Source organism: Pelobates fuscus, chromosome 1, assembly GCF_036172605.1.
Source record: "Pelobates fuscus isolate aPelFus1 chromosome 1, aPelFus1.pri, whole genome shotgun sequence".
In the NCBI taxonomy this organism is placed as follows: Eukaryota; Metazoa; Chordata; class Amphibia; order Anura; family Pelobatidae; genus Pelobates; species Pelobates fuscus.
Window position 1 is genome coordinate 157,262,962 of NC_086317.1, and position 23,794 is coordinate 157,286,755.

Genomic DNA, 23,794 nt, shown 5'->3' on the forward strand with positions numbered 1-23,794 from the left:
CGTACCTGATCTTCTGTAGCAACAGCAAATCCAGTATGGTACCTTTCCTCTTTATCCGCAAACAGAGTGGAGTCAGGATCTGGTAAAGCTACTTTGTCTTTCTATTCACAGTTCTCTTGCTGACCCCCCTCTGTAGAGATTTGTAAATTGAATGTTCATGTTTTGTTCTAATGAGTCAAGTTCCTTTCATGAGATTTCTGGGGACTTAGTGAAGAAAAAACATGAGGGACAGCCACCTCCCTTACTTCCATGGGAATCTGGGTCAGGGCCGCACTATTTCCTTGAGAGTGCCCAAAACAGTTCTTTCAGTGTGGTATTCCCCCCTGGGAAGTGGCGGAAGAGTGGCCAGAGCAACTTTTCTTCAAAATATAATGTTGTCAGTTAGAGGCAGAGTTGTCTATGAGTGGAGGAAATTGGTAAGGAATAAGAAGGGAGGAAGCATATAAAGGATATAGATATGGTGGTGGGGAGATGGAAGAATGAGTAGTGGATAGAGTGAGAGGGAAGAAGGTGGAGTAGGAGGAGGAGAAGGCGGAGTAGAGGGAGGAGTAGGAGGAGGAGAAGGAGGAATAGAGGAGAAGTAGGAGGAGAGAGGAGAAGGTGGAGTAGAAGGAGAAAGTGGAGTAGAGGGAGGAGTAGGAGGAGGAGAAGGAGAAATAGAGGGAGGAGTAGGAAGAGGAGGGAGGAGTAAGAGCAGGAGGAAGGGGTGGGGGGGTAGAGGAGAAGGAGGAGGAAAGAGGAGAAGGTGGAGTAGAGGAAGGAGTAGGAGGAGAAAGTGGAGTAGAGGGAGGAGTAGGAAGAGGAGGGAGGAGTAAGAGCAGGAAGAAGGAGTAGGAGGAGGAGAAGGTGGAGTAGAGGGAGGAGTAGGAGGAGAAAGTGGAGTAGAGGGAGGAGTAGGAGGAGAAAGTGGAGTAGAGGGAGGAGTAGGAAGAGGAGGGAGGAGTAAGAGCAGGAAGAAGGAGTAGGAGGAGGAGAAGGTGGAGTAGAGGAAGGAGTAGGAGGAGAAAGTGGAGTAGAGGGAGGAGTAGGAAGAGGAGGGAGGAGTAAGAGCAGGAAGAAGGAGTAGGAGGAGGAGAAGGTGGAGTAGAGGAAGGAGTAGGAGGAGAAAGTGGAGTAGAGGGAGGAGTAGGAAGAGGAGGGAGGAGTAAGAGCAGGAAGAAGGAGTAGGAGGAGGAGAAGGTGGAGTAGAGGGAGGGGCAGTAGGGGAAAGTGGGGGACTTGTAGATGAAGGGAAGGGATCGGTGGGAGGAATGGATGGATTGGTTAGAGGAATAAGCGGGGGTGGGCAGGTAAGGGAGCAAACAGGTGATGTAGCAATGGAGGATACATCAGGAATCAAGACTAGGTAGAAATGCAATGGAGGCTGCAAATAGCCCATGTACAACAACTATTAACTGGCCCTATGCTTTCCCTAGAGAAAAATAATAAAAGGCTAACATGCTCATCTTGTCTCCACAAGCCTCGAACGTTTCACTCCCATGGGTGGCCCATGATGGCTTGCCCACCACTTCTCCACACGGGGCCTTTTGCCCGCGGAGACAGACGCTATCCCTGACTCTCGTTCTTAATTTAATAATTTATATCTAACATCTCAAAATGTAATTTCTACTTATATCACAAATATACATTATCACAATTTTATGTCTCGTAAATGGGATAAAATTTATTCTACTCTTTACTGATAATGTATTTTTAAAACATACAAAATAGACAAATAACATTGCCTTCTGCAAAATAAATGGAAAAGATAATGGAGATTTTGTTAAGCTTATAAATGGCTATACATTAATTCACATTTCTTGTTCTCCAGTTTCTGGCTGTTAATGACAATGTACAATGTAATAGAGCAGCAGGGAATGCTAGCAGAATGCTTGGTTGCATAGGGAGAGGTATTAGCAGTAGGAAGAGGGAAGTGCAGAGTACTGGATACAGTACTGGAGACCATATCTTCAGAAGGATATGGATACCTTAGAGAGAGTTCAAAGAAGGGCTATTAAACTGGTTCATGGATTGCAGGGTAAAATTCACCAGGAAAGGTGAAAGGATCTTGACAGGTATAGCTTGGTGAAAAGATGATAAAAGCATTTTAAATACATAAAGGGAAACAACACAGTAAAAGTGGAGACTATATTTAAAAGAAGGAAAACTACCATAACAAGAGGACATAGTCTCAAAAATAGAGGGACAAAGGTTTAAAAATAATATCAGGAAGTATTACATTACTGAGAGGGTAGTGGATGCATGGAATAGCCTTCCAACTGGAGTGGTAGAGGTTAACTCAGTAGAAGTGTTTTAAGCATGCGTGGCATAGGCATAAGGCTAAGCACTTGCTGCTAGTAACAGATCTAGAATTAATATACTATAATGCCCAAAGTCTCAATTCCTACGCATATGCAATAATAAAATATCTGGGCTTACAACAAAAATTATGTTAGTCAGTCTTTAAACTTGGCTTATTCATTTGTTCAAGAAATCTTGGTTTATTAGAACTTTCTTTTAGTAAATGTTCTTTAAGATAACCCTTCTTTCAGCATGTTATCAATCTTTGTACACAAAGCTAAAACACACTTGTTACTTATACGTGAAACGATAGACATATATATTCTATCTACATATTAACCAATACTTGTCACAGACACCTTCCTGACACAGGGAAACTAATAGCAGGATAATCCTAGTAACCGTAACCTTTTTGTTCATAATATATGGGAATTAAGGAAGACAGCATGTCTTTAAGATAGGATGAGCATGACACAATACACGGGCGGAAAATAAATAAATAAATAAAATAAATAAATAAACTCACGGAATGCAAACAATATACCTACAGCCATTAATCACTTTTCCTCTTCACAATCTAGCTTAACAACTTTGCATATTCCCTCTATCCACATTGCATAGCAATGCAACAAATCACACTTGCCTTTACATTTTTAACTCGTCCAAATAATTCTCTATTCCTGCATCAGATTCACTTTCCTAACCTTCGTAATAAACACTGAGCTACATCCCTGACTCCTTATCTTATACAACAGTCTTGGAGAAAATACTTTGTTCCATTGCTAAATCTTATTAGTTTCTGAATAATTTTACTGAACGCAGAACTGAAAAACCAGGAATGTCACCCCTCCCTCTCCCCCCTCGCGTCTCACAGAAGGCAAGGAGAGAGCCAGCATGAAGTTTTTTAACCATGTCAGCGCTGGAAAGACAGTTACGTTACAATTATTGCAAAAGCAAAGAGACACAAAAACACAACATTTAATAATACTCTTCAGTGAAACTCAATACAAAACCCCCACCCTCTACCAGGGTAATGGCTAACACAAAATACAAAAACAATTATTATAATATACATACATTCTTAACCCTTTGTGATCTAGTTCTTCCTCAACCCTACCTTCCTGCTGAATAGCATTGCTACTCTGTACCAGTAAGCTTGCTTTCTTCTCTGTCAGTAATCTACCACATGAAGGCACAGCAATTTTACACACTTTAGCAATCTCTATCTTCAACTAGATCACACGCGCTAGTCAGCCCTTATTGGGCTTTTCTAACCCTGTTCCATTCCCCTCCTATACAGGCGTCCCAGATATAGGGGGAAAAGGTTTTAAACAGTGTCTACAATGGTGGACTGACACTCGAGAGGGGTGGGTCCCCCCCAGTGCGTCTTCCCAAAACGTAGACTAGTCACTAATTGGAGGTGAGAAGTGTGTGACCAATCACTTCTCTCACAATAGAAATAGGAGAGGATAGAATAATAATATAGGAAGTATAGAAAAGGTAAAGAGTAAGGAAAAATCCTTAGGGACAGACACAGGAGTTTAAATAACTCCTAATTACACAAACAAAACAACAGTACAATTGAAATACAGTGCATGCATCACAGTTCAAATGAAATCAACAGTAATTCCTTTCCTTTACTCGTGTGCTTACTCCAAAGTCACCTCCCTCAACCTCGTAGTGTCCCCGCTCGGAGAACGACTTTCGTAAGTCTCACTACCAGCGGCCACGGAAAACAACTGACACCGGTCAGAGTTCCGTCAGCCTCCCTCTGCACAGCAGTCCACAAGAATGTGGCCACCTCTATCCTCACTCCCGTAGTGCCCCTATAAAACCCACTTATAAGTCTCACTACCACGTGATGCGGAAAACAAGCAATGCCTACTTGAATCCCCCCAGGAAACAGAGTCCCCTGCCACAAGACTAAGTCCCCTACCACAAATAAACAGAAAACTGGAATTCCACCAGCCCCAGCGCTCAGGGTTGTGGTTACCAAAAGAAAACTGGAATCCCCCCAGCCGAAGTTGAGGTTTACCAAAACTGGAATCCCCCCAGCCGAAGCTGAGGTTTACCAAAACTGGAATCCCCCCAGCCTCAACACTCGGGGCAGTGGTTACCAAACTTGGAATTCCACTAGCCCCAGTACTCGAAACTGTGGGTTACCATGTGCACAATGAGGCTAGCTGGGCTCTCAAAGTGTCACAAGAAGGATCACAGGAAATTATGAGTCTACACAAAATCCACAGTTCCAACAATCCTCTTTTTCCTTACAGCCACAGCCACGAGGCTCCTAAAAGAGGTAAACAGGCAAAGAAGACCCCCAGGAACGCATCCACAGGTCAACCCCCCTTTTTCCCTACAACCACAGCACCGTGGTTCCTAAAAGGAGTAAAACAGGTAACAGAAGACCCCCAGGAACGCATCCACAGGTCCACCCCCCTTTATCCCAAAAGGGGTAAAATACAAACAGATAAACAGACAAACTGAAGACCCAGGCAAGTCCCCTCAGGTCCACCCCCCTTTATCCCAAAAAGGGCAAAACAAGCAAGACAGAACCCCAGGCAAATCCCCTGCAGGTCCACCCCCCCTTTATCTCAAAATGGGGAAACAGGCAAACAATTCAAACACACCCAGGCAACAGATAGACTAAAATGCAGGTAAACAAGTGAGTAACGAGACACCGGGCAAGATATTACCTGTCTTTGATGTCCTCCCGGGAAGCAGTCACAGACACGTGGACGGGTCAATCAAAGGGGCCGGAACATACCGGTGGCTCTGCAGAAGTCTCTACCGTGTACTTGGAGGTGATCAGTCTCCCTTCCTACCCCCAGGATTCCCCCGTCCAACAGCATCTTCCTTAGGACGGCTCACCGGCCAGAGGCCATAGCCCGATGCCCCACGTTGGATGCGCCAAATTGATGTGGATTAATTTAGAAATAAACAAATATGTTTAAATGTCTATCTGTTCCGGTCCAAATCTGAGATGATTAAATTGCGTATACGCAGAAGTAAGCTCACACTGACACATGGAGTTCAGGTTAAAAGCACTTCAGAAAATTTAATACAATCTGGATGGAAAACAGTTGTGCAGATCTTTTTAAAAGCAAAATGACATCATCATTGAATATCAGATAATAACAAATAAACATCATTAATTGGATTAAACGTTATGTGACTATATCAGTGTCCACCCATCAATATTATTAATTGGCTCAGGGATTTGAGTGACCAGCTAGGTGTCCTCCCACCGGGAGGTGGTATTGTTCTGGACAAGGGTGTGGACAGAAGGCTCAGGCGCCATCTTTCCCAGCATGAGGTTTACTCGGTGGAAAGGGGGGCTTGAGCGTCATTTTACACAGTCAGTGATATCGGGCCTCATGTCCAGGTGCAAGGTCTCTTATGAATAGAACATTTCATTACTACTGTGTTCTCGTGGCCTTCAAATTATACTATGTTGCAAGTTAGGGGAAAGTCAGTAAAGTCAGCAGTTCCTGAGTTAATCATGTCTTTATAGAGAATACAGTCTTTGTCTATTGTATTAGATGTGCTGGGAAATTCTGTCATGTAATGTAGTTTTGAAATGAACAAGTTAGGTTATGAGGACAAAATGGAGGATTCACAGTATGCAGTTAAAATGGAGTTAGTACAATAATTCAATACAAGTTCAATAAAGATTTTTAATAATTCTACATCAGCAGCTGCGACCCCTGCGACCCTGGTATGTCTGCCACTGGATGTAAACTGTTTCCCATGATCAATGACAAAATAAATTAGGTCAAGTCACTCAGGATTGCTGCAGGAAGGCGGGTTTATTGGAATGAAAAAAGTGCAAAATTTCGGCCTAAACAGAGGACTTTATAAAGCTTATCATGTCCTCCGTGACATCTCTGTGGACATGTTCTAGTCAGGAGAACATTTGTTCTTCTGACTAGTACATTCCCACAGAGCATGTTCTAGTTCAGGGGTCAGCAACCTATGGCACGTGTGCCATGCATGGCACTCGAGGTGCCTTTGCATGGAACTCAAGGCTGCCAGAGACAAACAGGATATCTGCTATTGAAAACTGAGCTGTGGTTGCAGTTGGTGAGAACAATCCTCAATTTACGCATTCTGGTACTTAGAGGAAGTGATCTCTGACTACTTCCTTCCCCTACTTGTGAAAAGGAATCCACACTGGAGTAGAGCAGCCTGCAAAAGCTATCGCATCTCCTGCCCTTGGCCTGTACTTGGCCAGCCCGGTCCCCACTGGACTCCAGGGAAGCCACCCACACTGTTAGATATACACAGAGCTGGAGAAGAAACCACCCCTTATACACATAATTCCCCTCATACAAATAATACAAAAATCCCACACACAAAATCAACCCACATACAACACACACACCCAGGGCCGGCCTTAGGGGTGTGCGAGCTGTGCGGCCGCACAGGGCGCCATGGTGCAGGGGGCGCCCTGCGGCCGCATAGCTCACACGGCATGTCTGTTAGCCGCAATGCTAACAAGACATTTGCCTTGGGCGGCATTTTCCAGGGGGCAGCAAAAAAAGCCGCCCCCAAATGCCCAAGGCAAATGTCTTGTTAGCCTTGCGGCTAACAGACATGCCGGGCTGCTGGGCGGTCGGGCGGCGCTGGCGGGCGGCTGGCGAGGGAGCACTTCCTCTGAGCTGTATGCTCAGCTCCCTCGCACGCCACAGAGTGAGGCTGGGCGGCGCGCGAGGGAGCTGAGCATACAGCTCAGAGAAAGTGCTCCCTCGCCAGCCGCCCGCCAGCGCCGCCCAGCAGCCACTGGACCAGCAGGGAGGAAGAGACCCCCCCAGCATTCCCAAAGGTAAGGAGGCTGGGGGGGTTGTCTAAATACATTTTAAAAAATGTGTTAATGTGGATGAGTGTGTTTGTCTGTTAGTGTGTGTGTGTGTATGTTAGTGTGTGTCTGTGTCTGTTAGTGTGTGTCTGTGTATGTTAGTGTGTGTCTGTATATGTTAGTGTGTGTCTGTATATGTTAGTGTGTGTCTGTGTATGTTAGTGTGTGTCTGGGAATGTTAGTGTGTGTCTGTGTATGTTAGTGTGTTTGTGTGTATGTTAGTGTGTGTGTGTCTGTTAGTGAGTGTGTGTGTCTGACTGTGTGTGTGTGGCCGTCTGCCTGTGTGTGTGACTGTTTGCCTATGTGTGTGTGTGTGTGACTGTCTGCCAGTGTGTGTGTGTGTCTGTCTGTCTGTGTGTGACTGTCTGACAGTGTGTGTTCGACTGTTTGTCTGTGTGTGTGTGTGACTGTGTGTGTGTGTGGCTGTTTGCCTCTGTGTGTTTGGCTGTCTGCCTGTGTGTTTGTGTGTGGCTGTGTGTGTGGCTCTCTGCCTGTGTGTGTGTGGCTGTCTGCCTGTGTGTGTGTGTGTTTGTGTGTGACTGCCTATGTGTGACTGTCTGGGCAGACTAGATGGGCCGAATGGTCCTTATCTGCTGTCACATTCTATGTCTGTGTGTGTGTTTGTGTGTGGCTGTCTGTGTATGACTGCCTGAGTGTGTTTGTGTGTGTGTGTGTATGGCTGTCTGCCTGTGTGTGTGTGTGTGTGTGTGACAGGGAGTGTGGGAAGGGGTAAGGAGGGGGGGACGGGAAGGGGGGGCGCTGTGAAGATTTTTTGCACAGGGCGCCCAAATGCCTATGGCCGGCCCTGCACACACCAACAAACACGCAATGTGACATTTTATTAAAATACAAAATTCCACAAGCAGCCTCCATACACAGCCCACATTTAAAGGAATCTTGTTTTGGAACAGTAGTACTAAAAAGTTGCCTACCCCTGTTCTAGTTAGTCCATGCACAAACTACTTTGAGCTGGGCAGTGTTAATTTTTCAACTAAAAATTTTAGTCAGATTTTAGTTGACTAAAACTAAAACAATTCAGATGACTAAGATATGACTAAAACAAAAAGGACTTTTTAGTCAAAAAAACTAAAATGAAATTTGCCGCCAAAATTAACACCAATGCTGGGTTGGCAAAGGCCCTGCACAGCTTTTGCAGTATTTTTCCCACAGACATTACATCCCTTGCTATTTTAAGCCACAGAAGAACTGCGTGGGACTACAACCCCCAGCAGCCAGGGTGGGCAATTGCCTCCTGCCCAATCCTCCCTGACTCAAAGTGTTAAGATCAGGGCACATGGGAATGGCATTCAACTACTATTTTTGGCATAGGAATGTTATTATCATATTTCCCTGCATAGGGACATAACTAGAAACTGCATGGCCCCAGTGCAAGAATGAAGTTCAACACCTCAAATCCAACTTGGGTGTTGGGGTTGGTTGAATAATTATGTGTGTGATTGGTCTATTGTGATTGTGTGGGTGGATGGCGGAGTGAGATTGTGAATAGAGTTCGTAGAATGTGATTGTGTGGGTGTTTGGCTGACTGTGATTGTGTGTGGGGTTGACTGAATGTGATTGTGTGTGGATTTGCAAGAATGTAATTGTGTGTGGAATTGGTTGAATGTGATTGTGAGTGTGGTTTGTCAGTTGAGTGTGATTATGTGTGTGGTTGGCTAAGTGTGATTGTATGTGGCAGTGTGACTGTTATTGTTTTTTTCCCATACATTTTCCCATTTTTATTAAAATATGTTAATTTGTGCATCATTACAATAAACGTCTTACATTCAACTTACAATCGGCACTTATACATTGTCTCCATGTTACGTTAACAATTGATTCAAACTGATTCATGTGCTCACATGCAGTTTTGGAGTCCCTTTGTATTTTAGAGCTGAGAAGCTTATCCTACAGAACTTGGTCACACATTCAATGCACAAGTCCCTGAGCTATGCACAGTGATCGTCAATTAGTTGCTTTGCATATTTTCTTTAACTAACATATACTATGAAAACATGTGGGGGGGATGGATACAGAAAGAAAACATTAGGGGGTAGAGTTCCTGTTGTTACTGAATCCGTTATTATGTCCTGTTGTCCGTGTTCCCACACACCTTAGGTGTCAACTTGTCAGTTAAGCAGTATTCTTTGTTGTCATTTGATATTGTTGTCAGTTGTTACTCTGCGTCTCTGTTATTCGCTTCTCTGTTTCCCTGTTGTGACCCGCTAGCCTGTCCACCCCAAGGGTAGTTATGCTAGTGTTAGTGTTTAACCTCTGTCTATCTCCTCGCGGACCAACTTTTCCAATTTCGAGCGTCCTTGTATTCTACATGCCATTTTTTCATAGGAACTAATGATGTCTAGCCCATAACTGTTTTGCTCTTCCAGTAGAATGCTAGACAGATTTTTGCTAACGTGAGTATGTTGAGTATCACCTTGCGGTGGCGGTGGCTCGTTAACGCTGGAGTTATATGGAGGAGATAGTGTTTTGGGTTTGGAGGGAGGCTAAAGTGTGTAGTTGTGGAGATAAGGGATCCCCCCTGCTTCCAGTATTTGCCTAAGGTTTGGCAATCCAAAACATATGCAGCATGGTGCCCCTCCCTCATTCACACCTCCAGCAAAGCCCTGATGCTCCACTGTAAATGCACGACAACCTATATGATAGCAGATACCATCTCATCGTGATTCTGCAGAAGGCCTCCCAGAGTGAGAGACTCCTCGAGGCCTGTTTTGTGTTCGCCATGGCTTCATGCCAGTGTGACAAGGGGATTGTGCATCCTAGTTCCCTCTCCCACTGGGTCATGTAGGACAATTTTTCTCTGGCATTGTAACATAAAGATAAAGGTTTTTAAAGTGTGGGTGACATTAAATGAGCCGGAGTCAGCGCTGCTATAGGGAGTAGGTTTCGTGCAGTATTCAGCTTAGTTGATAAAATGTTTTTCACCCTAAGGTACAAAATCAGATCCCTCATTAGCAGAGAGTATTTCTTGGAGAACTGGGAATGTTTTTATCTTATCCCCCTCTAATAGGTCCTTCACTCTCTGCACTCCTTTAACGACCCATGCATTTTACTGTTAAGTCAGGGGAGAGAGCCACCAATGACTCCACCGGTGCTGAGCGGAATAGAGATTCCGGTTATATAATGTATGGGCACCAGTATTTCCAGGACTGTAATATGAACTGTGAGCATTGCAGTATGGGTGTCCCCGATCGTGTCGTGTTGGTGCAGACATGCGTTCTCTAAGGGCATCCATAGTGGGTAGTGACGTGTGTGATAGCCTAAAAATGCGTATACCCTGTGCCAGCACAGAGGCCCTATAATAGGCTCTGATGTCGGGTAGACCCAGGCCCCCCTTTGCATAGGGAAGCCCTAGTTTGCGATGCTCCACACAAGGGGGCTTCCTCTTCCATACGTATGCGTTTATGGAGGATTGGAATTGGTTGATGAGCTGATTTGGTAGCACTATTGGCAGTGTTCGGAAGAGTTACAGGATTAGGGGCAGCACCATCATTTTCAACGAGTTAATACGTCCCAACCAGGACTTCTCCAGGTCAGCCCACCTTTCCAGAGATGCTTTAATTTTATGTGATACCGGGTGGTGGTTTTCTTTTGGGATGTTCTGAAGGGACTTGTTAGTTGTACACCGAGGTAGGCCAGGGATTTTTTTACGCCAATCAAAGATAAATTGTTGCTCCAGCTGTGACACTGTGACATGTGGGAGATTGTAAATACAGTAAGAAGCTGTGCCACAAATAGGATCCGGACTTTTGCCTTTATATACCCGACTCCAAAATGGAGTAGGCAGCACGTCCTGAGGAAGCCGTCACACGGCGAAACGTGTTGATGTCATCGGAGAGAGGAGGAGCTAGCTGAACTTGAACTTAACGGTGGTTACATTTACCAACAAAACAAGGAGCAACCTTAGCTGTCTGCAGCAGCATAGAGACTCCAACGCCGATCGAGATATCAGCAGCCCACCCACCTTAAAGCTGATTTAGTGAGCAACGGCGTATGCCTGGTTGACTCACCATCGGATCTAGTAAGAAGCACAGCTTCTCACTGTATTTACTATTTCCACTGTTTTAATTGTTTTAACTTTTTTTTTAATTCTGCATGTGGCAGATAATAAATTGTTAACACTTTGACCCTTCAAGCTCATTATTGAGAATAGTGCATATAAATATATCTATAGTTGGTACAGGTATATGGACGACGTCCTGATATTCTGGACTGGACCAATTAACAAGTTCAATGACCTGGTCATTACACTCAATAATAATGCCATAGGACTATCCCTAACCTCAGTCATTAATGAGAACTCTCTGGAATTCCTTGATTTAAAAATCACATTGACCATGGGAGGCACAGTGGAGACAGAATTATTTAGAAAGGCTACTGCTACAAATAATCTTCTCCACTGGAAAAGTCACCATCCGGTTAAAATGAAGGCAGGTATCCCTGACGGCCAATATCTTCGCGCAAGGAGAAATTGCTCTAATGACATCACTTTCTTATAATGAAGCAAAAGAGATTAAGAAAAGATTTAAAGAACAGGGCTATCCCAATAAGATTCTTAAGCAAGTGTACCAGAGGGTAACTAAGATGGATAGATATACATGCCTCCGTACATCAAGACCTAAAAAAATCTCAGAATGTGATCAGATATATAGGTACATTTGACCAGTTTTAGGAACCTGTGAGAAAGATATTCTCCAATAACTGGCATATACTACTGCACGATAAGGAACTTACGGACAATTTTACCAACTACCCAAGTATAACAGCACGAAGACCAAAAAAATCTGAGAGACTTACTCGTCCATAGCCCTCTAGAACCACCCACTACCACCTCAGGGTGGCTATAGCAGACTAAGGGTGTGTATAAATGTGGCTCCTGTAAGGCTTGCAAACACATTCATGTTTCCAAGTCTATACAGAGTTCAATAACTATGAATCAGTATCCTATACGAGACTTCTTAAACTGCAGCACTACAAGAATAGTCTATGTCATCACATGTAGTTGCAACCTTCAATATGTTGGAAAAACCTACCAGCAGTTTTGCAGACGCATACTGCAACACGTTAAAGGACCACTCTAGGCACCCAGACCACTTCAGCTTAATGAGGTGGTCTGGGTGCCAGGTCCTTCTAGGGTTAACCCATTTTTTCATAAACCTAGCAGTTTCAGAGAAACTGCTATGTTTATGAATGGGTTAAGCCTTCCCCCTATGTCCTCTAGTGGCTGTCTCATTGACAGCCGCTAGAGGCGCTTGCGTGCTTCTCACTGTGATTTTCACAGTGAGAGCACGCCAGCGTCCATAGGAAAGCATTATGAATGCTTTCCTATGTGACCGGCTGAATGCGCGCGCAGCTCTTGCCGCGCGTGCGCATTCAGCCGACGGGGAGGAGAAGAGGCGGATCGGAGGAGGAGAGCAGGAGGAGATCTCTCCGCCCAGCGCTGGAAAAAGGTAAGATTTAACCCCTTTCCCCTTTCCAGAGCCGGGCGGGAGGGGGTCCCTGAGGGTGGGGGCACCCTCAGGGCACTCTAGTGCCAGGAAAACGAGTATGCTTTCCTGGCACTAGAGTGGTCCTTTAATTCCGTAACCAATACCAACATCAGCACACCCATTTCCAACCATGTCCGCTACCACCACCAAGGTGACATTTCAAATCTCAAATTCCAGGCAATTGAAAGATTAACAACAAATTCCTGAAAGCGTGATTTTAATTTGAGACTGCTTAAAAGAGAGTCCAAGTGGATCCACAAATTGAAAACATTAGCACCTCAGGGACTTTAATTTAATTTATACACCGATTTAATTTATACCCATTTATACACTGACCATGGGTTTAACTGTTATTTTTATTAATATTATTAGATGTCTTTTCAATAGAAATACAGGGGCTAAAATCCCATGCACTAACCCATTTATTCTGTTCAGTTAAGATCTAGAGACTTTTCAGTCTAACTTTAGGGTCTTTATTGCTTAATTCTTAACCTTCATTATGGATATTGCCAGGTGGTTTTATTATGACTTACTGTCTAATTCACTATATTTAGAATATACACTGTAGGTGTAGGATATAGATTCCCTAATAACAAGCTCTTTTTTTTCTTCTTCTCTGTATTCGAACCACCCCTGAAAGGGTTAATTGGATTCCAGACACTCATTTTTATTTCAAACTTTAACCAGCCCATCCCTGAAAGGGTTAATTCACTTGTATCCACCCACCAGGGTGACTTCTCACATCCTGATTGGCTGAAAAGTTTTCAAACCAGCCAATCAGTTTGTACTCAAACATATTTAACAGGGCTCCACCAGAGGTCCAGTTCCCCTCTGAAGAGCCAGAGAGGTGAAACGCGCGTCAGGGGAAACACTGGCGCTATCCATGAGTCACTGCACCAACAGTGACTGCATATCGAAATAGACTTCCAGCAATCTCCAGCTCCTGAAGCTCTACTACCTAGTTAAGCTCTGATACATGCGGACAGCCACTTTACTGCATAAATACATCATAAGCAAATGAGGATACTGGGAGCTGACAATTTATTCTGATATTAAATCAGCAATATTAGCCACTTTTTAGTGTAATTGGTGAGCAGGGTTTTTGCACTCTCTGCTTCTTAGGCAGGATTTCTGGCGGGAGGCTGTATAGACCAGTGTTTAGGGATTTGCAGGCTTTATTTAACCCCTTAAGGACACAACTTCTGGAATAAAAGGGAATCATAACGGAATATTTCCGTCATGTGTCCTTAAGGGGTTAAGGGGTGCAATATACGTTGTGTCAGCGCTTAGTTAATGTGCCCTTAATAAAGCATTAATACAATATGAAAGCAGTAAATAATCAGATAAAATGCAAAGCAAATAAGTGTCAATGGTAAAACACAGGATTTCTGAGAATTAGATAAGTACCACTATCTTATCTTGTAAGAGTTTTTAACTAGGGGGGATTTGTTTTCATGTTTAAGGGCAGTTAATAAACTGTGTTACACTATTATCTGTTTCCTTATTTTTAAGGCACAGCTGGTTATCTACGGAATTATTTACACGGATTGGATATGAACTTTGCCTATCCCCAACAGTCAGGGCCAGATTAAGAGCCCAGTGGGCCTGGTGCTGACAATTATGATGGGGCCTAATTACAGAATCTTATCGACCAAAAACACTAAAACAGTCATACCTCTCAAGCGTCATGTATCTGATGGAGTTCGTGTTGGAGGTAAACTCAAAGGATGCAGCTATAAGAGAACACATACTCTATGCTAATCTCTTTATCTAATTTATGCTTTCATTTCCCCCAAAAAGGGGACGTCTGTCCATAGGCTTGGAAGGCCAGCCTGGCATCAGTGTCCCTATGTCCACAGTGTCTGTGTCTCCATTTCTCTCAGTGTCCTCATGTCTCAGTGTGTCCTGTGTCACTTGGATACTAGAGGACACTGAGAGACATGGGGACACTGAGAGACCCGGGGGCACAGACACTTGGGGACACTGGGAGACATGGGGGGACTGAGACACTTTGGGACACTGAGACACTGGGAGACATGGGGGCACTTGTGGATACAGACATGGGGACACTGGGAGACATGGAGACACAGACATTTGGGGACACTGGGAGAAATGGGGTCACAGACACTAGGGACACAGAGACATGGGGACACAGACACTGGGAGACATGGGGACACAGATATTTGGGGACACTGTGGAACATGGGGACACAGAGACATGGGGGCACAGACACTAGGGACACAGAGACATGGAGACACAGACATTGGGAGACATGGGGACACAGACATTTGGGGAAGTTTAGACACTAGGGACACTGGCTGAGAGGCATGGGGACACAGACACTTGGGGACACTGGGAAACATGGGGGCACTTGTGGATACAGACGTGGGGACACTGGGAGACATGGAGACACAGACATTTGGGGACACTGGGAGAAATGGGGTCACAGACACTATGGACACAGAGACATGGGGACACAGACACTGGGAGACATGAGGACACAGACATTTGGGGAAACTAAGACACTAGGGACACTGGCTGGGAGGCATGGGGACACAGACACTTGGGGACACTGGCAGACATGGGGGCACTTGTGGACATAGATATGGGGACACTGGGAGACATGGGGACACTAGGGACACAGACACTGGGAGACATGGGGACACAGACACTAGGGACACTGGCTGCAAGACATAGGGACACTGGGAGACATGGGGGTACTGAGACACTGGCTGGGAGACATGTGGACACTGGGAGAAATGGGGACACAGACATTTGGGGACACTGGGGAACATGGGGACACAGAGACATGGGGGCACAGACACTAGGGACACAGAGACATGGAGACACAGACACTGGGAGACTAGGGGACACTGGCTGGGAGACATGGGGACACTGGGAGACATGGAGACACTGTGTCCCTAGTGTCTCAGTGTCCCAATGTGTGTACCTATGTCTCTCAGTGTCCCCATGTGTCTCAGCATCCCCATGCCTCACAATGTCCCCTAGTGTCTCAGTGTCCCCATGTTTCCCAGTGTCCCCTAGTGTCTCAGTGTCCCCATGTCTCCCTGCTGCCTTTCCCCCATCCTTCACATACCTGAGCTGTAGTCAGTCTCTGCAGGCTCGGAGCTGCTGTCTGGACTCTCTGTGCTGTGTAGCTGCTCCTCTGCAGATCAGTGAGTAGAGAGAGGCAGGGAGATGCTGTAACTTCCTATCCCTGCCTCTCTCCATATACAGTGACCCCTACTGGCCGGTGCTGGTATTGCAGAGTAATCTCCGTTTATACTGAGAAAAATATTTGCATTTGTATATCCGCTATTACTGCAATACCATCACGGCCAGGCAGCCTCAAATACTGGCTGTGCCTTAAAATACCAGTCAGGTGGCTAACCTAAGAGTAGTGTGTAAAAAAAAAAAAAAGTTACATTTTTTTTTTTTTTTTAAATGGGCCTATTCCATGGGCCTGGGCCTGGAGCTGCAGCTCCATTAGCCCCTATGTTAATCCGGCCCTGCCAACAGTGACCATATTTTTATTTTATTGCTGTATATTCTCTTACATTTTTATTTATTTTTTGTTTTCTGTTTTATATATCTGATATTTCTCAGAAATCCTGTGTTTTCACCATTGACACTTACGGTATTTGCTTTGCATTTTATCTGATTATTTACTGCTTTCATATTTTATTAATGCTTTATTAAAAGCACATTAACTAAGCGCTGACACAACGTATATTTCATTTATCTATGAGAATTTAGGAAGTTCTAATTTGTGTCTTGGCTGCTGGTTATATTGTATATTATATATTGTTATACTTTGATAGGTGAAGTTAGAAATGTGTTCATAATTAATACCACCCATAATATTTTATACGTTTTTGCGCTCTCTTTATTATACTTTATCCTGCTTTTATTAAGGGGTGCCCTCGAAGGCACAAGCACTTAGGGACTTTGAGAATTACTCAGGAATCTCTCCACTATTATTGTCTTAAACCCACACTATCTCTGTGATATATATTCCTGCATAGCGATATCAATTATCCATTCTGGTTCTCCCTCCCACACAACAATATATGGTCTGAGACACCAACAGGTATACAGTTTACTTTTTATTGCTAAAATAATACTCTGAAAACAGGGTGTTATATACTACTTTGTACTCAAGACTGTAATATTGTGCCGCTAGGTAAATTATTGTACCGCTTCACCTTGCAGCGGGTTAATTTATCGGATTTAAATAATGCAATTACACTATGTCCGTACTAACGTAGAAGAGCCAGGACAAGTTATACTAATTAGTGTTCTTAATGTGTGCTCTTGTGGTTTTACTTTTTTAGTATTAAAAGTTGTTTTATATTTAAAGTGGTACACACTATTTGTACCACTGACTATCCCCCTCCCTCTTAAGGGACTTACACTCTTCAGGACTCTCTACCATAATTTCATTTCTCCTGTTTTGTCTCTTCTTGTTGTTTAGTTGTTGGTGCAAATATTCTTGCACTGGGGGTTAACCCCCAATCAGGCGATTTTCTACTTTGGTACCCTCTTACCCTTCAAATTTTTCTTGTTTTCTTATATATTCCACAACCATTTACTAGAAGAGACTACGCAACCCATTTGTATACTGATTGGTATATATTTGTATGTAACTTTGCTCCACTTACTTTTGCACAATTATTCTAAACAGTGCCTTGTTGGCACGCACCCTTGTTTAAGGGAGCTATCGTATGCTTCCTGCTTCTCAAGATTGTTAGCGGCAAAAGCAGTGCAGTGATGACGAAGGTACCCCAAACTAAACTCAAGCCCTTAGACATCGCCACTGGATTTAATGAGGCAGCTCATGCTACCTTCCGACTATCCTCATCGTCATGAGGTAAACTCATCCGTGGTCGTGATTTTAAGTGGCGGGCAGGTTAAAACATAAGTACATTTATATATAAATCATAAATAAGTGGAAACTGATAATAACATTTTCCCAACTGAAATATCCTCGTCTGGGCCTATTCATTGCTTCATCATCATCAATTAACTTGTACAGGGTATGTTGCGTGCTCTCGAGCCGCAAGCTAGCATGCCATTTTAAGAGTCCTGTATGTTCAGGGTACCATCCATATGTGTACTAACAGTGCCTGGTAGTGCACTCCAGAGTGTAAGGGAGCTTCCGTGTGCTATCCTGCTGCTCAGGTATGTTGGTGGCAATTGCATAGCCGTGATAGCTAAGTTATCTTATATGGCAGTAATCATAAACAAATAAGGATAGAGTGATAATATCAGTAACCTAAATTTAAACAACCCCATAAGGGGCTATACATTACTTCAACAACAGCAATTAACTTGTAAAGGATATGTTGCGTGCTTTCAAGCGGCAAACCTGCATGCCAGTGTAAGAGTCCCGTACATTCAGTTCTTATTGGCCTTGTTGGGCGATCCCGCCATTTTCCATTCTCCCTGGAGACGTCTTGGTGATTTAGCAGCGTGTTCCACAGGCGCTTGCAAATGTAATAGTCCTCATTCTTTAAGGAGGAGCATGCCCACCTCCGGTTCATTTGCATCATAATTCCTCCCATTTCTCCATATAAGGATCTTTGTGGGGTATCCCCACCGGTATTGTATGATGTTATTCCTCAGCGTCTTCATCACTGTTGTGAATTCCCTCCTACGGATCATGGTTAGTGCAGATAAGTCTGCGTACAGCAGGATATCCACGTAGGGGTCCGGTAGTTTGGGTAGTTTCCTTGACGCATTGAGCAGTGCGTCCTTCGTTTTAAAATTGTGGAACCTCACCACCGCAACTCTTGGCCACGGTAAACGGTGAGCCCTGTCCAAGAGCCATTCACCCTCTGCGACGTCTGGCAGTAGGAATTTGCACAGCCCCAAAGGGTACGTAGCCAGGGCATCCACTGATACGTTTCCCGGGATCCCCCTGAAGCGGACATTGTTCCTCCTCGATCACCAACAGCGTTTGAGCTGTTGGTGCTCCTCGGCCAGGTGATGCACGTTTTTTGCTAAATTGTTATGTTCCGTGCACATTTCTTCTGTGCGGGCCTCCAGTCAGTTTGACCGCTCACCGAGATCAGTGATCTCCCGCTTTATTTTGCAAGTCACTCATTTGAGGTATGAATGCAGCGTTACCCTGAACTCCTGCAGCATGGCATATAGTCATTTTCCAGTCACCGGCGCATCAGTGTATTGGCTTGCGTCTTGATCCGGATCAGGCTGAGATTCAGATGCCTGGGATGATGGCAGACCATCGTTGCCATCTTGGGTAGACCTCAGACGGCCTTTTTTAGCCAAATGGAGCGGGTCTGTGAGTTTCGTCTGCTTCGCTGGTGCCATCATGAATACCGAGGCAGGAGGATAACTTGCGATCGTTTGGGCAGTGTTTTGCTTTGTTTTGTCAGGCTTTTGGGTCAAAGAGGACCGGAGCACTCCATGCATCCGTTCTCCTTGGCAGTCAGCCACGTCCCCTTTGATGCGCTGGTTACACCCCCTTGGCTTGCAAGCAGACTGTGATGTTTAGACAGACTCCCTGTCTGTCTCAGAGTTTTCCCAGGTTGGGAGTGGCATTATGCCCCTCCCTGTTTTTTCCTGCTGTCGTAACTGTTATTATTAAAACCCCTTCCTGCTTAGCTTAAAGTAACAATATAGTCACCAGAACAGCTTAATGTATTTGTTCTAGTGAGCACTAGTGATGTACCGAACGGTTCGCTGGCAAATAGTTCCTGGCGAGCATAGCGTGTTCGCGTTCGCCACGGCGGGCGAACATATGCGCGGTTCGATCCGCCCCCTATTCGTCATCATTGAGTAAACTTTGACCCTGTGCCTCACAGTCAGCAGACACATTCCAGCCAATCAGCAGCAGACCCTCCATTCCAGAACCTCCCACCTCCTGTACAGCATCCATTTTACATTCATTCTGAAGCTGCATTCTTAGTGAGAGGAGGGAAAGTGTAGCTGCTGCTGATTTGATAGGGAAATGGATAGCTAGGCTAGTGTATTCAGTGTCCACTACAGTCCTGAAGGACTCATCTGATCTCTGCTGTAAGGACAGCGCCGCAAAAAGCCCTTTTGAGGGCTAGAACATCAGTCTGCTTTTTTTCCTGTGTAATCTAATTGCAGTTCCAGCTTCTGTGTCAGGCTCACAGTGGATACTGTGCCCACTTGCCCAGTGCCACCACTCATATCTGGTGTCACAATAGCTTGCATTTAAAAACAAAAAAAATGTTTTCACTGTTATAGATTGAATAGCAATTAGTTGTCTGCAAGCGTGTGTGTCAGGCCTACAGCGTCTACTCTGCCAACCTCTGCCAGTGCACATTGCCACTCATATCTCGTGTCACAATAGAGTGCATTTAAAAACAAAAAAGTTTTTCACTGTAATCTAATAGCAGTCAGTGTCCTTCAAGCGGGTGTCAGGCCTACAGCGTGTACTCTGCAAACCTCTGCCAGTGCCACTCTTTTCTAGTGTCGCAATAGATTGCATTTAAAAACCCAAAAACTTTTTTCACTGTTATAGATTAAATAGCAGTTAGTTGTCTGCAAGCGGGTGTCAAGCCTACAGCGTGTACTCTGCCAACCTCTGCCAGTGCACAGTGCCACTCATATCTGGTGTCACAATAGCTTGCATTTAAAAACAAAAAAACGTTTTTGACTGTAATATAATAGCAGTCAGTGTCCTTCATAAGTGTGTGTCAGGCCTACAGCGTGTACTCTGCCAACCTCTGCCAGTGCACAGTGCCTCTCATATCTGGTGTCACAATAGCTTGCATTTAAAAACAAAAAAAAGTTTTTGACTGTAATATAATAGCAGTCAGTGTCCTTCAAGCGGGTGTCAGGCCTACAGCGTGTACTCTGCCAACCTCTGCCAGTGCACAGTGCCACTCATATCTGGTGTCACAATAGCTTGCATTTAAAAACATATTACAGTCAAAAACTTTTTTTAATAGCAGTCAGTGTCCTTCATAAGTGTGTGTCAGGCCTACAGCGTGTACTCTGCCAACCTCTGCCAGTGCACATTGCCACTCATATATGGTGTCACAATAGCGTGCATTTAAAAACCCAAAAACTTTTTTCACTGTTATAGATTAAATAGCAGTTAGTTGTCTTCAAGCGGGTGTGTCAGGCCTACAGCGTCTACTCTGCCAACCTCTGCCAGTGCACAGTGCCACTCATATCTGGTGTCACAATAGCGTGCATTTAAAAACCCAAAACCCTTTTTTCACTGTTATAGATTAAATAGCAGTTAGTTGTCTTCAAGCGGGTGTGTCAGGCCTACAGCGTCTACTCTGCCAGTGCACAGTGCCACTCATAACTGGTGCCACAATAGCTTGCATTTAAAAACCCAAAAACTTTTTTCACTGTTATAGATTGAATAGCAGTTAGTTTTCTTAAAGCGGGTGTGTCAGGCCTACAGCGTGTACTCTGCCAACCTCTGCCAGTGCACATTGCCACTCATATCTGGTCTCACAGTAGCTTGCACGCATAGTACCACTAATCCAAAAAAAATGACAGGCAGAGGCAGGCCACCCCGCAGTGGCCGTCGTGGTCGTGGTGCTGTGATTCCCCTTTGCCCTAGAATAATGCCCAGTTTTCAGAGGCCACGTACCCTGAGCTTGAAAAGTTCTATGGACATAGTTGACTGGCTAACACAGGACACCCAATCTTCTACAGCTTCCGCTCGGAACCTTGACGCACCATCCTCCTCCAGCTTAGCTTCAGGCACCTCTCAAGATACCAGTCACCCGCCTGCCGCCACCACCAACACTAGCACCACAGCCGCTTCACTTTATCTGTCAGAGGAGTTATTTACACATCCGTTTGAAGAAATGAGTGATGCGCAACCATTATTGCCAGAGGATGTAGATAACAGGGATATGTCTCAGGCAGGCAGCATTACACACATGGACGTACGGTGTGAGGATGATGATGTTGTACTCGCTGCTGCTTCCTTTGCTGAGTTGTCAGATACAAGTGAAGCGGTTGATGATGGAGGTGCGTCCATGGATGTCACGTGGGTGCCCGCTCGGCAAAAAGAAGAACAGGGTGAAAGTTCAGATGGGGAGACAGAGAGGAGGAGGAGACGAGTTGGAAGCAGCGGGAGGTCGTCGCAAGGAGATAGTGGCACAGTCAGACAGCATGCATCGGCACCCGGGGTCAGCCCGACAGCACGCCAATCAACGCATGCTGTGGCCACCCCCAGAATGCCGTCATTGCAGAGCTCAGCAGTGTGGAATTTTTTTTGTGTGTCTGCCTCTGACAACAGCGATGCCATTTGCAACCTGTGCCAAAAGAAACTGTGTCGTGGGAAGTCCAACACCCACCTAGGTACAACTGCTTTGCATAGGCACATGATCGCACATCACAAACGCCTATGGGATCAACACATGAGTACAAGCAGCACACAAACTCAAAGCCGCCATCCTCCTCCTGGTCCAGCATCTTCAGCCACATCAACCACTGCTGTCCTCCTTGCCCCCTCTCAACCATCCGCCACTCCATCTCTCGCCTTGAGCAGTTCCCGCTCATCTGCCCACAGTCAGGTGTCTGTCAAGGACATGTTTGAGCGTAAGAAGCCAATGTCAGAAAGTCACCCCCTTGCCCGGCATCTGACAGCTGGCTTGTCTGAACTATTAGCCCGCTAGCTTTTACCATACAAGCTGGTGGAGTATGAGGCGTTCAAAAAATGTGTAGCTATTGGGACACCGCAGTGGAAGGTACCCGGACAAAATTTATTTTCACAAAAGGCAATCCCCAACCTGTACTCGATTGTGCAAAAGGAAGTAATGGCATGTCTGGCACACAGTGTTGGGGCAAGGGTCTATCTGACCACAGATACCTGGTCTGCAAAGCATGGTCAGGGCAGGTATATCACCTACACTGTGCATTGGGTAAACCTGCTGACGGCTGCCAAGCATGGAATGCGTGGCTCTGCAGAGGAGTTGGTGACACCGCCACGACTTGCAGGCAGGCCTGCTGCCACCTCCTCTACTCCTCCTACTCCATCCTCTTCCATAACCTCCTCTTCTGCTGCTGCGTCTTGCTCCACATCAACGGCACCCCCCCAGCTCCCCAGGTACTATTCCACATCCCGGATACGGCAGTGTCACGCCATCTTGGGTTTGACTTGCTTGAAAGCAGAGAGTCACACCGGACAAGCACTCCTGTCCACCCTGAACGCATAGGTGGAAAAGTATTTGACTCTGCAGCAACTGGATATCGGCAAAGTGGTTTGTGACAATGGAACAAATTTATGGCGGCATTGAAGTTGGGCAAGTTGACACATGTGCCATGCATGGCACATGTGTGTAATCTGATCGTACAACGCTTTGTGCATAAGTACACAGGCTTACAGGACATCCTGAAGCAGGCCAGGAAGGTGTGTGGCCATTTCAGGCGTTCCTACACGGCTATGGCGCACTTTGCAGATATCCAGCAGCGAAACAACATGCCAGTGAGGAGCTTGATTTGCGACAGCCCGACACGGAATTCAACACTCCTAATTTTCGACTGCCTGCTCCACCAAGAAAAAGCCATTAATGAATATTTGTATAAACAGGGGTGCTAGGACAGCCTCTGGGGAGCTGGGATTTTTTTGCCACGTTACTGGATGCTCATGCGCAATGCCTGTAGGCTCATGCGTCCTTTTGAGGAGGTGACAAACCTAGTCAGTCGCACCGAAGGCACCATCAGCGACATCATACCATTTGTTTTCTTCCTGGAGCGTGCCCTGCGAAGAGTGCTGGATCAGGCCTTAGATGAGCGTGAAGAGGAAGAGGAAGAGTTGTGGTCACCATCACCACCAGAAACAGCCTTATCAGCATCGCTTGCTGGACCTGCGGCAACGCTGGAAGAGGATTGTGAGGAAGAGGAGTCAGAGGAGGAATGTGGCTTTGAGGAGGAGGAGGAAGACCAACCACAACATGCATCCCAGCGTGCTCGTTGTCACCTATCTGGTACCCGTGGTGTTGTACGTGGCTGGGGGGAAGAACATACCTTCATTGAGATCACTGAGGAGGAGGAATGGGAAGTGAGTAGCTCGGCATCCAACCTTGTGCAAATGGGGTCTTTCATGCTGTCATGCCTGTTGAGGGACCCTCGTATAAAAAGGCTGAAGGAAAACGACCTGTACTGGGTGTCCACACTACTAGACCCCCGG